The sequence below is a fragment of the Choloepus didactylus genome, chromosome 18 (assembly GCF_015220235.1).
Source record: "Choloepus didactylus isolate mChoDid1 chromosome 18, mChoDid1.pri, whole genome shotgun sequence".
Classification (NCBI taxonomy): Eukaryota; Metazoa; Chordata; class Mammalia; order Pilosa; family Megalonychidae; genus Choloepus; species Choloepus didactylus.
This window is the reverse complement of record NC_051324.1, coordinates 4,716,838-4,728,979: the sequence shown is the minus strand read 5'-3', so window position 1 is coordinate 4,728,979 and position 12,142 is coordinate 4,716,838.

The window sequence follows — 12,142 nt, the reverse complement described above, 5'->3', positions numbered from 1 at the left end:
GCAGCTCTCCCACACCCCAGCCACAACCCGTCTCTGCATGAGACTGTCCAGTTTCTGTGCATCACTCCACGTGTTTTCTGCAGTCAAAGGAAAGAATTCAGCAGGATCTGTTGGTCAAAACATGGGGGGCAGGCGTGGCGGGGAGAAGGCAGAGAGACCCTGTGTGAGGGAGCAGGCTGGGCTTGGGAGAGTAGCAGAGCTGCATGGCAAGAGGAGGGAAGAGAGAAACCGGGTCAGATGGGGCAGACTTTATATGCCCGTCCTGCAGGCAATGGGGAGCCATTGAAGAGTTTTAACCAGGAAACTAGCCTGATGGGGTTTGTGCTTTAGAATGAAAACTCAGGCCACCAAGTGGAAGGCAGATTGGAAGAACTGGGGAGAGCTGGGGCGCAAGAATGGATCTGCATCTGGGCACGCGTGATGGAGGGGCGATGCAAGGCCAGGGGGGAGTCCACAGGCCTGGCTGGGGTGACTGTGGAAAGAAGACCCTGCGATATTCTCAGGACTCGGGCTTTGGTGACAGGGTGACGCCATTAGCTGAGAGAAGCGTCCCTCTTCCGTGTCCCGTGTCCCCTTCTCTTCCTTTGCCTGTGGTCACTGATGCCCTGGGCTGCTGGCATCACCCCCAGTGGGAGCCCCCACCCCCCATGCACACATAATCCTCACCCCCCAAGACGCAGCCGCCGACCACCTGGGCGTCTGCCGGGAATCCCCCCGCTGCTTCGCACTTGGGGGAAAGCTGCCCTGGCCAGGCCAGGCCGCCCCTCGCACCACACTGCAGCGCGCTGGGGGGAGCCGGTGTGATTAGGGTGGCACACAGGGCTGTAGGCTCACAAGTCAAGTGCCACTGCCTGAAAGGTGCAGGAAGGAGGACCTCCTACCTGTCCTCCACCTTCCATCCTCCCCATCCTTCTCCCTCCTCCTCCCCGTCTTCCTCCCATCCTCATCTCCGTTTTCCTCCCCCTCCTCCCTTCCTCCTCCCAACCTGCTCTCCATCATCCTCCCCACCCTCCTCTCTTCCCCCTCCCATCCTCCTCCCCATCATCCTGCCATCCTCCTCCCCCACCTTCCTCCTCATCCTCCTTCCTTCCTGCTCTTGGCTTCCTCCCCATCCTCCTCCCATTCTCCTTCTCTCCGCTCACCTGAGTCTTTTCAGTCTGAATAACCCACCAGCGGATTCAGTCGGAAGCTTTGGATTCACTTTTCAAGTAGGAAGAACGGATTGTTTATCCTCATGCTGCCCCCAAATCATGGCCAACGTCCAGGCCCCTGGGGCTGCCATTTGTCCCCCGATCACCTCTGACATAAGATGTTCTCCCCAGAACCAGGCTGGGAGAGAAATTCCTCCCTGCTAAGTCCATCACTCCATCACGTAACTGTATCAGCGAATCTCATAGCCAGGTGTGTCCTCATTTGCTAGCTGTCAGGTGACCTTCCTATACCAATTTGGACTTGTCATTATGAATGACAGGAAACCTGGCTGAAACTGGCTTAATCAAGAAAAGAAATATATTGGTTCACATAACTGAAAGGTACAGATGCAGGCTGGCTTCAGGCATGGCTGGATCCAGGAGGCAGGTTGTTCTCTCCTCTTCTTGTTGTCGGCACCACTCTTGGCTGGCTCTCTCCCCTTGAGACCCCAAGACCCCGTAAGCATCATTCATTCTTCTAGCCACAAATATTTCTTCACTGCCTACCTTGTGCCAGGTGCAGACGCAGACAACAGGGGTGCAGCAGTGAAAACAAACATCCCTGCCCTCATGGAGCTGACATTCTGGTGCATGGACCTAAAATATCTCTAGAAGAAAGTGCAAAAGTCTGGTGACTGTGGTTGCTTCTGGAGTGGGGAACTGGGGTCTGAGCAACCTCTTATTCAAACCTCCGTAAGAAAGAGAAAGCCTTGAGAGCTCAGGAAAAAAGCCTGGAACTGGGCAAAAGTCCTGACTGGCCTGATTTGGAGCCCCTGCCTGTTCCTGACCCGGCCACCCAGCTGGCTCCAACCAGCCAGCGCTCCTGTCTGTGGGGCAGCCGTCCTTCCCGTAACCCAGTTTGGGAAATTTGACAGGAAGCAGGTGGTGGAAGGGAACGTGCCTTCTAAGGTGGGCCCTGGACAGGGATCTTTGACAGGAATCGAGAGCTTTGAGGGAGTGGGCCCACGCTGGAGCCCTCGGCTTTGGCAAGGGGTGGCTGCAAAGGCAGGGCCCCATGGCCGTGCAGACCCCCAGACTCTCCCACCCAAAACCAAGGTGCCAGGCAGAGGGGCCTGACCCCACAGAGCTACCCTGACCTTGTCACACTCATGGTCCCCCACTCGTCAGAAAGACAGATGACATCTGGGTGCAGAACCAGATGAAGGGTGAGCTTATTCTGAGGCCTTTAAGAAGATGACAGGCCGGAGCATTTGGGGACCTGTTCACCTCTCTAAACTATACCAACCATTCCCCTCCTGTTCAGGGAAGACAGAGCCATGCTCAGGGTTAAAGCCCAATCCCATCAAGAGCACTTGAGCCGACACTCTCAAGCATGAGTAGCTTCCTCTTTCCAATAAAAGGTGGCTTGGAAGAACTTCCACCTTCTTAGGAACCACTGAGGAGAAACTCTTCTGGATTGAAGAGCTGGTAATGAGCCAGTGAAGTGTGTTTCTCAAAGTTGCCCTCACACCCTCATTTCACTTTGCCTGTGTTTCCGGAGAGCTGAGGGCCCAGAGGGGTGTCCTGCCTGCCAGGGGCCTACAGGCTCCCAGCCAGCAGCCCACGGCCACCGCTCACTCCCAGACACCCCAGGAAACAGGAAGACATCTGCCGTGGCCTAGGAAAGTGCCCTTCTCCCTCAGAATTGTCCAGAATTGTCCACACTCTCTCATCTAGAAAGGGACCCTGGGCCTTCTCTGTGAAGTATTTTAATGCTAATTTGTTTAGTCAAAAAGAGGAGCCCAAACAGATGTGGGCCATTTGGTGGGGATGTAGTTCATTTGTTAGCAAGTGCGAAAGACTCCTTGACAGGATATTAAATATTACCTTGGCTATTCACAAACACTTCATATTTCAAGAAAGGAAGCGGGGCAAAGGCTGCTTCCAATAAATCAGCCTTTCAAGGAGGCAGAAAGAGGCAAACATTTGATAAATCTCTGTCATTGTACTCGGAGATCAAAGGCCCGAACATATGTATTTACGCAACTGGCATTCCAGCAGACGACTCGAACCAGCCAAGGCCTGCGACAGCTTGAGAAAGAGAGAATTAGCCGACTCAGTTCTGTCATTCACTGGATCTCTCCAGAAAGGCGGGAGGGTGTGGGCAGCCCAGTGCTCGGACAGTCTGGGCCCCTTCCATGCCCTCAGTCGCAGAGATGGTATCACCTGTCCCCTGAGAGTTGGGATAAAGGCCACTTCCACTCGAGCACGACTGGTAATGGACTCACAGCTCCCAAAGCCCAGATGAAATGTGCTGGCTGTTGAGGAGGCCCAGCTGCCAGCTCAGGGTGTGGAGGCCCCAGGCAAGCCCCGGGCTCTCCAACTCTCTTGCTGCCCCTTGCCCCCACAGCCACTACTTTCTCAACTCCCTTCATCTACCTCTCCCACAGCCCTGTTCCTCAACTTACTCTTGAATTCACTGGGCCTTCTCCCCAGCCCATACATTAGATGGGTCAGTGGTTCCAATACATTGACCCAGCTGTGTCATCGAAGGCCCTGAAAGTCCTGTCACATGGCTCCTGTCCTGGTAATAAAGCGTCCACGTGAGCATCAGTACTTGAGCACGGGTAGGCTCTCCAGGCCACCTGGACAGAGCTGTCCTTTCCGGCTGCAGGAAGAATGGTTCAGATGAGCTGCCCACGAGAGTCAAGGGGCTGCTATGGGGCTGGGAAGACAGAAAGGACTCACTACAAACACCAAGCAGACGCTACGCAGTGGGTGGATCCTATGGGTGGGGTGGGCAATGGGAAGGTCGCTTGGCCTCTTTGTTTAAAAAAAAAAAGGACATGGCATGCCCATCCATCCCTGGCTTCTGTTTCAGCTGAGTCATTCCATAGAACCACCCCTTGGCGTGTCCCCTGACTCTCCTGCCATTTCCCTTCATCGTGCTCACTTGGCCAAAACCTTAGCCCTCTTGAAGCCACCTTTCTGCCTACTCCCATCTGCGTCTGAACCAAAGGTTGGCTGGAGAAACATCCATCCCTGGAGACTAGCCTGACTCCAATTCATGATCAAGAACTTCAAGTTGGGCCGTGATGCCACCACGGCCCGTCCTCCTCATTCTTCTCTTAGACATACGTGTCAGACATTCTCCTCTCTCTACCTCCTGCCCTAGTCTCCATCTCAGCCAATGACCTGCTTCCTATTGAGAAATGGAAACAATCCAAACGGAATTTCTGCAGACTTCTCCCACATCTACCCCTCTTCCAGCATCTGTTCACAGTAGTCTGCCCCCTGCCTCTTATCACACATGAACTGTCCATTCTCCTGCCTACATCTAGACCCTCTGCTTCTGCATTGAATCTTCTCTCTTCTCACCTATTCAAAGACATTGCCCCAGAAATTGCTACAACACTCATTTCTTATTTTCTATTGGATCTTTTCCATAAATGTACAAAAAATGCTATTTTTCCCATTTAAAACAAAACACTAAAACCTCTTGACTCTTCCTCTGCTGCCTGCCACCCATTCCTTTGATCGCCTTTGCAGCAGAATTCTCAAGAGTTGTCTGCATTGCTATTTTCAATCACCATCCTCCCATTATCTCACACGGGCCAACCAGGCTTCTGCCCCCACCACTCCACTGTAACGGCTCTTATCAAGGTCATCAGTGACCTCCACGTGGCTAAATCCAATGGGCAACCCTCAGTCCTCATCTTACTTCACGAGCAGCAGCATTTGAACCAACTGAGCACTTTTTCTTCCTTGATTCACATGCTTGGTTTCCTTCCTTCTTCACTGGGTGCTCCTTGTCAATCTATTTTGCCAGTTCTTCCTCCTCTCCTTTAATCTGTCAATGTGGGAGGGTTCCAGGGCAATCCTTGAGCCTCTTCTCTTTTATCTCTTCTCATCCCCTGGGTGACCTCACCCAGTCTCATGGCTGTAAATACCAGCTGTGGTCTCTCCAGCCTAGACTTTTCTAGCTAACTCCAGACTTGTATATCTAACTGTGTCTTCAGCTTTTCCATTTCAGTGTCTAGCAGGCATTGCAAACTCAGCATGTCCCAAGTGAACTCCTGATACTCCCTCTCTACTCCTCCACTCACAGCCTTGTAATCTCGGTGGATGGAAACCCCATCCTTCCATTTGCTTAAGCAAAACCTCCTCTCTTCCTCTTATGTACAATCTTTCAGAAAATCCTGCCGGCTCTACTTTCCAAATATATCCAGAATGCAGCTACTTCTCACCCTCTGGACAGCATCACCTGGTCCAACCACCATCATCTCTGGCCTGGGTTGTGGCTGCAGTTCTCTTTGCCCCTTCCTTTCCCCACTGTGGTGGACTGAATCGTGTGTTCCAACAAAAGACATTGTTCTTAATCTAAATTCTGCTATCCTGTGGGTGTGAACCCATTGTAAGTATGACCTCTTGAAGATATTATTAGTTAAGGAGTGGCCAGATTGAGAAAGTGTGGGTCTTCCTCTGTATTACTGGAGGACTTATGAAGAGAAGCAGTTCAAACACAGTCACAGAAGCCAGAAGACGTAGAGGCCGGAAGTCAGAGAAAGCCACAGGAAGAAGCCAGAAGACATAGAAGCCAGAGAGGAGAGAGAGCATGCCGTGAAAAGGACGGCCATCCCCAGAACACTACCACCTCCAGGAGAAAGCGTGACCTCACCAACATCTTCATTTCAGACTTCTAGCCTTCAAAACTGTGAGTCAGTAAATGCTTATTGTGTGGTATTTATCATAGCAGCCCTGGCAAACTAAGACATCTTCTAACAACCTAGAACAATCATCTAAAATCATAAACCAGCTCATGTCCCTTCTCTGCTCTCTACCCTGAAGTGACACCCTGGCTCACCCAGTGAATGCCTATAGTTAGTGCCCTCTTACCCACCTGACCTCATTTGCCCATCCTCTCTCCTTGCTGCCTCCCCTTCAGCCACACTGGCCTCCTTGCCTTTCTTCAAACAAACCGGGTTCGCTTCAGCCTTAGGGTCTCTGCTAGACCTGCTCCTCTACCCAAAACTCTGTTTCTTTCTCCAGATACCCAAATATTACCTCAGTGACTATCCTTTTCCATTCTGCCACCCAACCCAAATGTTTTAGTCTCCCAGGCTGCTGAAAGCAATAACCCATGCTTGAACAATGGGAATTTATTCACTTACGGTTAGAGGCTGAGAAAATGTCCAAATCAAGGCATCATCAAGGTGATGCTTTCTTCCAGAAGACTGGCTGCTGGTGATCCTCGGCTCCTCTGCCACACGGCAAGGCACACGGCAGTCTCTGCTGGGCTCTCCCTTGTCTTCTGGGTTTTGTCAATTTCAGCTTCTTGCTTCCGTGGCTTTCTCTCTGTCTCTCTCTGTATTCATCCTGTTTCTAAAGGACTCCAGTAAGAGGAGAGAGGCCTACCCTGGGCCATGCTTTAACTGAAGTAACCTCAAAAGGTCCTACTTGCAATGGGTTCACACCCACAGGAATGGGTTAGCTTTAAGAACAAGATTTTCTGGGGTACATACAGTTCCAAACCCCACACTTAGGAACCCTTTGATCCTGCTCTACTTTTGCCCCACAACACTTAGTACCTTCTAACCTTCTATATAATGTACTTACTTATTGTGTTCTTGTTGTCTGTCTCCCTTACCCACCCACCCACCCCCACCTTTCCTCACCAGATTGTTAATGTGTTAGAGCAAAATGTCTTCAACCATTTAGTCCATTTTTGGATAGATCCCAAGTTTCCAGAACAATGCCAGGCCCATTGTAGATCCTTGATAAATAGTTATTGAATGAATAATGTTGACGAAACAGGGAATCTTCCGACTAGAAAATGTTTTCATAGGGTGTATTAGTTCTGTATCACTGCCTAATAAATTAGCACGAGCTTAGCTGCTAGCTTACCCCGTGCACATTTATTATCTCATAGTTTCCATGGGTCGGGGGTCCAGGCTCAGCTCTCCAGGTCCTCTGCTCAGGTTCTCACGAGGCTGCAAGCAGGAGTGGGATGGGGCTGTGGTCTCATCAGAGGCTCCACTGGAGAGAGATCCCCTCTCAAGCTCCTTTAGGTTGTTGAAAGAATTCCTCTCTTCATGGTTGTAGGACTGATCCCTGTTTTCTTGCTGACCATCAGTCAGGGCTGCTCTCTGCTCCCAGAGGCTGCCCACAGATCCTCCCCTCACGTGGCCCGTTCCAAAGTCCCCATCTCTTGACATGGAACCTTACTCCTGCACAGCCAGCCACGGAGAAGCTCTCAAGTGCAAGATATAAAGGAATCATAGGAGTGATATCCCATCACCTTTCCATGTCCTATTGCTTGGAAGCAAGAGATAAGGCCCAGCCGTTCTTTTTTCATGGGTAGGTTAAACTGGGCATGAACGTGGGAACACCCTAAACTCCACATTGCCATGTAACTTTTCCATCTCACCCCTCTCCCTCCACCCACCACAGCCTTTTTTCTCCCTGACATTGCCTCCTTTGTCTGCCACAAAAAGGATTTTAGAAAGTGTTTCAGTTAGGATGGGCTAAGTTATGCTACAGTAACAAATAGTCCCTAATACTATTGGTTTATTTAAAAAAAAAAAAAGGAGGTATGGCTCAAGCCACATGTCCATCATGGGGGAGCTCAGATCTCTTCCATATGTCCCCAGACTCTGGCACCCAGACTGATGGAAAAGCCATAACCTTAAATGGTGCTGTTTACTGTGGCAAAGGGAGAGGCCCCCAAGACCTCTTCTTGGAGAAGTGGCAAAGAGGGAGACTGTCGATAAAAGAAGTTCAAAGAAAGAAAGTTACCTGGAAGACGTTTAATGTAAAGCAGATAAGAGCTTCAGAGCCCTAGACAAAGGCTGAACAGCATCCGAGTCCAAGGTAAAATATTCAAAATCAGGAATACACTATTCAGAGATTGGTAGTAATAAAACATGACCTAAGTGTTCTTGCTTCTTTAGGGTTATTGTTTCTCATTTGTGTTGGTGTATTTGTTTGTTTTTAATGATCCACAAGTGTCAAAACTTTCAACTTCCAAAGTGTTATGCCACTGTTTCATCTCATTAATAAACTCTCGTTGCTCATGCGGGTGATTGGCACCCAGAATGGAATATTTCAAATGACACTTCTTAAAAGGTGGCATTGTCTGGGTCAGAGTGAGCTGGGGGCATTAGGGGGTCCTTTTATCCATGGTTGGGACATGGAAACCTTTGTTACAGTGTAGTGTAGTGTTTCGTTAACCGTCACCTTTGGTATCTTTAAACTCAACCCACAGGACTATTGACAGTAGACTTGCTGGACCAACAAAGTCATACATCGGATCCAAAATCTAAAATTCCTTTCAGCTCACGGTTTTAAATGTTGCACTCATGCCCATCCTTGACGAGAAGAAATGCCTATTTACCCCATCATTGTGAATTACCATAAGCTAGTTCTTTATTCATGACCAAATATTGCTCCAGTTCTACTGTGAAGCAAACTTTGAGATTGTCTTGGATGGATTCAACAATCGTAACAGGCCTGGTAGTTAGATACGACACGAGCTCTGTCATGACTTAACAGGGCAGGCGACTCTGCTTTCTCAGGGGTCAGCACCTACCTTCTACTAAATGTGTGTAATGGCTGTTAAGGAGGACAAACCTACATCCATTCTGCTCGGACTGATTAGGCTTCTATCATTTTAATCCCATTTCATTTGCAAGGAACTGGTTTAGAGATGGGCATGTGACTTGATCCTGGGCAATAACACATGGGAGGAGTGTGTGACGTGGCATCTGGAAATGGTCTTCTCATTTGTAAGAAAGTGATTTTTTAAAAAGAGGTGGCAAGAACTTCTAGGGAAGATGGCAGAGCTGGGAGCTCTAGGACTCAGTCCTTCCACCAAAACAACTATCAAACAGGGAAGAACTGTCTGAAACAACTATTTTGCAACCCCAGAGGCCAGAAGGACACTGTACAGCATCTGGGGAAGAGCAGGAGGAAGAGGCTGACAAATTACAGTGGAGAATTGTAAATTGCTCTCGCTGCACAGCGGCTACAGGCACCCATCCCCTACTCCCACGGCAGGCCCAGGACCACGTGCTCCACAGGGGAATTCTACCAAACATTCCAAGACGATAACTCCAATTATACTTAGACTCTTCCAAGAAATTGAAGAGGGAACACTCTCTAACTCATTCTACAAGGCCAACATCACCCTCATACCAAAGCCGGATAAAGATACCACAAGAAAAGAAAACTGTAAAACAAGATCTCTCATGAATATGGATGCAAAAATCCTCAACAAAATACTAGCAAACAAAATCCAGCAACATATCAATAGAATTATACACCATGTTCTAGTGGGATTTATCCCTGGTATGCAAGGTTGGTTCAACATCAGAAAATCAATTAATGTAATGCACCACATTAACAGGATGAAGGGGGGGGGACACATAAATCATCTCAATCTATGCAGAAAAGGCGTTTGTCAAAATACAGCACCCTTTCTTGATAAAACACTTAGAACACTAGGAATAGAAAGAAACTTCCTCAACATGATGAAGAGCATATATGAAAAGCCCACAGCTATGATCCTACTTAATGGTAAAAGGCTGAAAGCTTTCCCTCTAAGATCAGGAACAAGACAAGGATGCCCACATCACCACTGTTATTCAACAGTAGTGGAAGTTCTTGCCAGAGCAATTAGGCAAGAAAAAGAACACAAGTGTCCATCAACCGATGAATGGATAAATATAATATGGTATATACATTCAATGGAATATTATTCAGCCATAAAAAGGAATGAAATCCCGATACATCTGACAACAGGGATGAACCTTGAAGACATCACGTTGAGTGAAATAAACCAGACATAAAAGGACAAATGTTATATGACCCCACTGGTTTAAAACAATTAGAATAAGCAAACTTACACAGTCAGAATATAGAATATAGGTTAGCAGGGGATGGGGCAGGGAAGAGATTGGAAATGTGATGTTAAGGCTTTAAATGTACAGGGTTCCTTTTCGGAATGGTGGAAATGTTTTGGTAATGGATGGTGGGGATGGTAGCACAATATTGTAAATGCAATTAACAACACTGAAATACGTATCTGAATATGATTAAAAGGGGAAATGTTAGATTGTCTGTAACGTAACAGAAAAATTTTTTTTTAAAAAATCCGTTGAACTACACTACACAGATAGTGAACCCTAAGTTGAACCATGGGATTTAATTAATAGTACAATTATAAAAATGTGCTATCATGAATTGTAATACATGTTCAAGGTGTTGGTAGTGGCGTGATATATAGGAATCCTGTATTTTTATGCATGATTGTTCTGTATATTGCCAAGTTCTCTAAGAAAGAAAAAAACTAAAAAAAAAAAAAAAAAAAAAAAGAAGTCGCCCCTCTTCTTCCTCTGGGGGCATTGTGATAGCTGAATGGGACGCAGGGGAGAGCAGAGCCTGCAGCGAAACAAAACCAGAATGTCTGGACTTATCTGAGATAATAAATTGCTTATTGTTTAAACCCATTTGAGTAAGGGGTTTTCAGTTCTTGGCAGCCAAAAGCATCCTACTTGATAACGGGAAAGGAAATTCATGTAGGGTCCTTTACCTTTCTCCCTTGTATGCACCAAGGAATGTTCCAGAAGCCACTATGGACAATTGGCCAACATGTGCAGATGTCTCAGCAGTGTCCTCCAGGTACTCGGTGATGGAATTAGCTGAGCCATTTGGCCGGTCATTGCCGAGGAGACCACAGGCCAGCGTCCACCATCTGTGGCGATAACTATTGCCCATCGTCTTCATTTATAAAATGTCTGCTAGGATTTTCTTGCCTAATTACTTCGGATCTGAAACGGTCACTTCAACGATTGGAGTTCCTTACACACAGATGGATGTGGCTGGAGGTTTAGCTGGAGAGTGAAGGGAAGCAAGGATGGATTTGGGGCCTTGTTCCCAGTTTGAAGTGCTGACGGGTATTCACCAGGCCATGAATAAGTTCAGCCTACTTGAACAGAAATCTTTTTCTCTTTTCTAATGAGACAGGTCACAGATTGCATAGCTGTTAGAACAGGGTTTCCCTGCTGCGGCATTACTGAAATTTGGAGAAAATAATTCTTTGTTGTGGGATTCGTCCCGTGCATCGTGGGACAATGTTTAGCTGCATCCCCGGCCTCTGCCCATTAGATGCCAGTGGCAGCCCTCCAGCGAGACAAGCAAAAACGTCTCTAGACATTGCCACGTCACCCCCAATGAGACCCGCTCCCTTGGAATACTCTCAAATACCCACAGATGGAAAAATCTGGTGTAGCAGACACCCTGTTATTTATTTCCCCAAGCCACCCATTTGCCTTTCCTCTGTTAACCGCACCCCGATGTTCCATGTGGAAGGGCCCCTCTTCTGCTCTCAGCCCACAGGATGTGGACAAGTCCAGCTCTAACTCAGGTACAGCCGGGGACCTGCCACCTGGCCTTGAGCAGTGGGAGCAGAGCGTCCTCTTGGCCATTGCAATCTGTTCAGCTTGCTCGTCCATGCCAGTGGACTCAAGGCTAAGGCTTCGAATTGAACTGTTGGCCTGGACCTGTGAGGATGGAAGCCTGGAGTGCCGGCCGCCATCTTGCCTTCTTGAAGAGGGGACTCTCCCGGAAGCAGCCAACACAGAGGGAAGCAGAGCAGAGATGCAGGAAGGGACCTCGTAGGTCCCGATGACATCACCTGGGCCCCTGGATCTAGCAACGTCTAATGCCAGGTCCTACCTGTACTCCCATTTACATGAGTCAGTCAACTTCTTTGGGGCGCAGGCCATTTTGTGTTGAGTTTTCTCTCACTCGTAAACAAAGGGTCCTTACAGCTTTCCTTTTCCAGTATCCACAGCCTTTCCTAGGTGTGGGTTGGCAGTTACCTGGGCGATTACACTTTTCCCTTGGCTAGTTTTCCTGCCTTTAGGTAATTCTCAAGGAGGCTTAGGTTGAGGATGAGGCTGCAGACAGGTAGCTGAGTGCAGTTTAGAGGATGTGGGATCATTTTCCTCCAA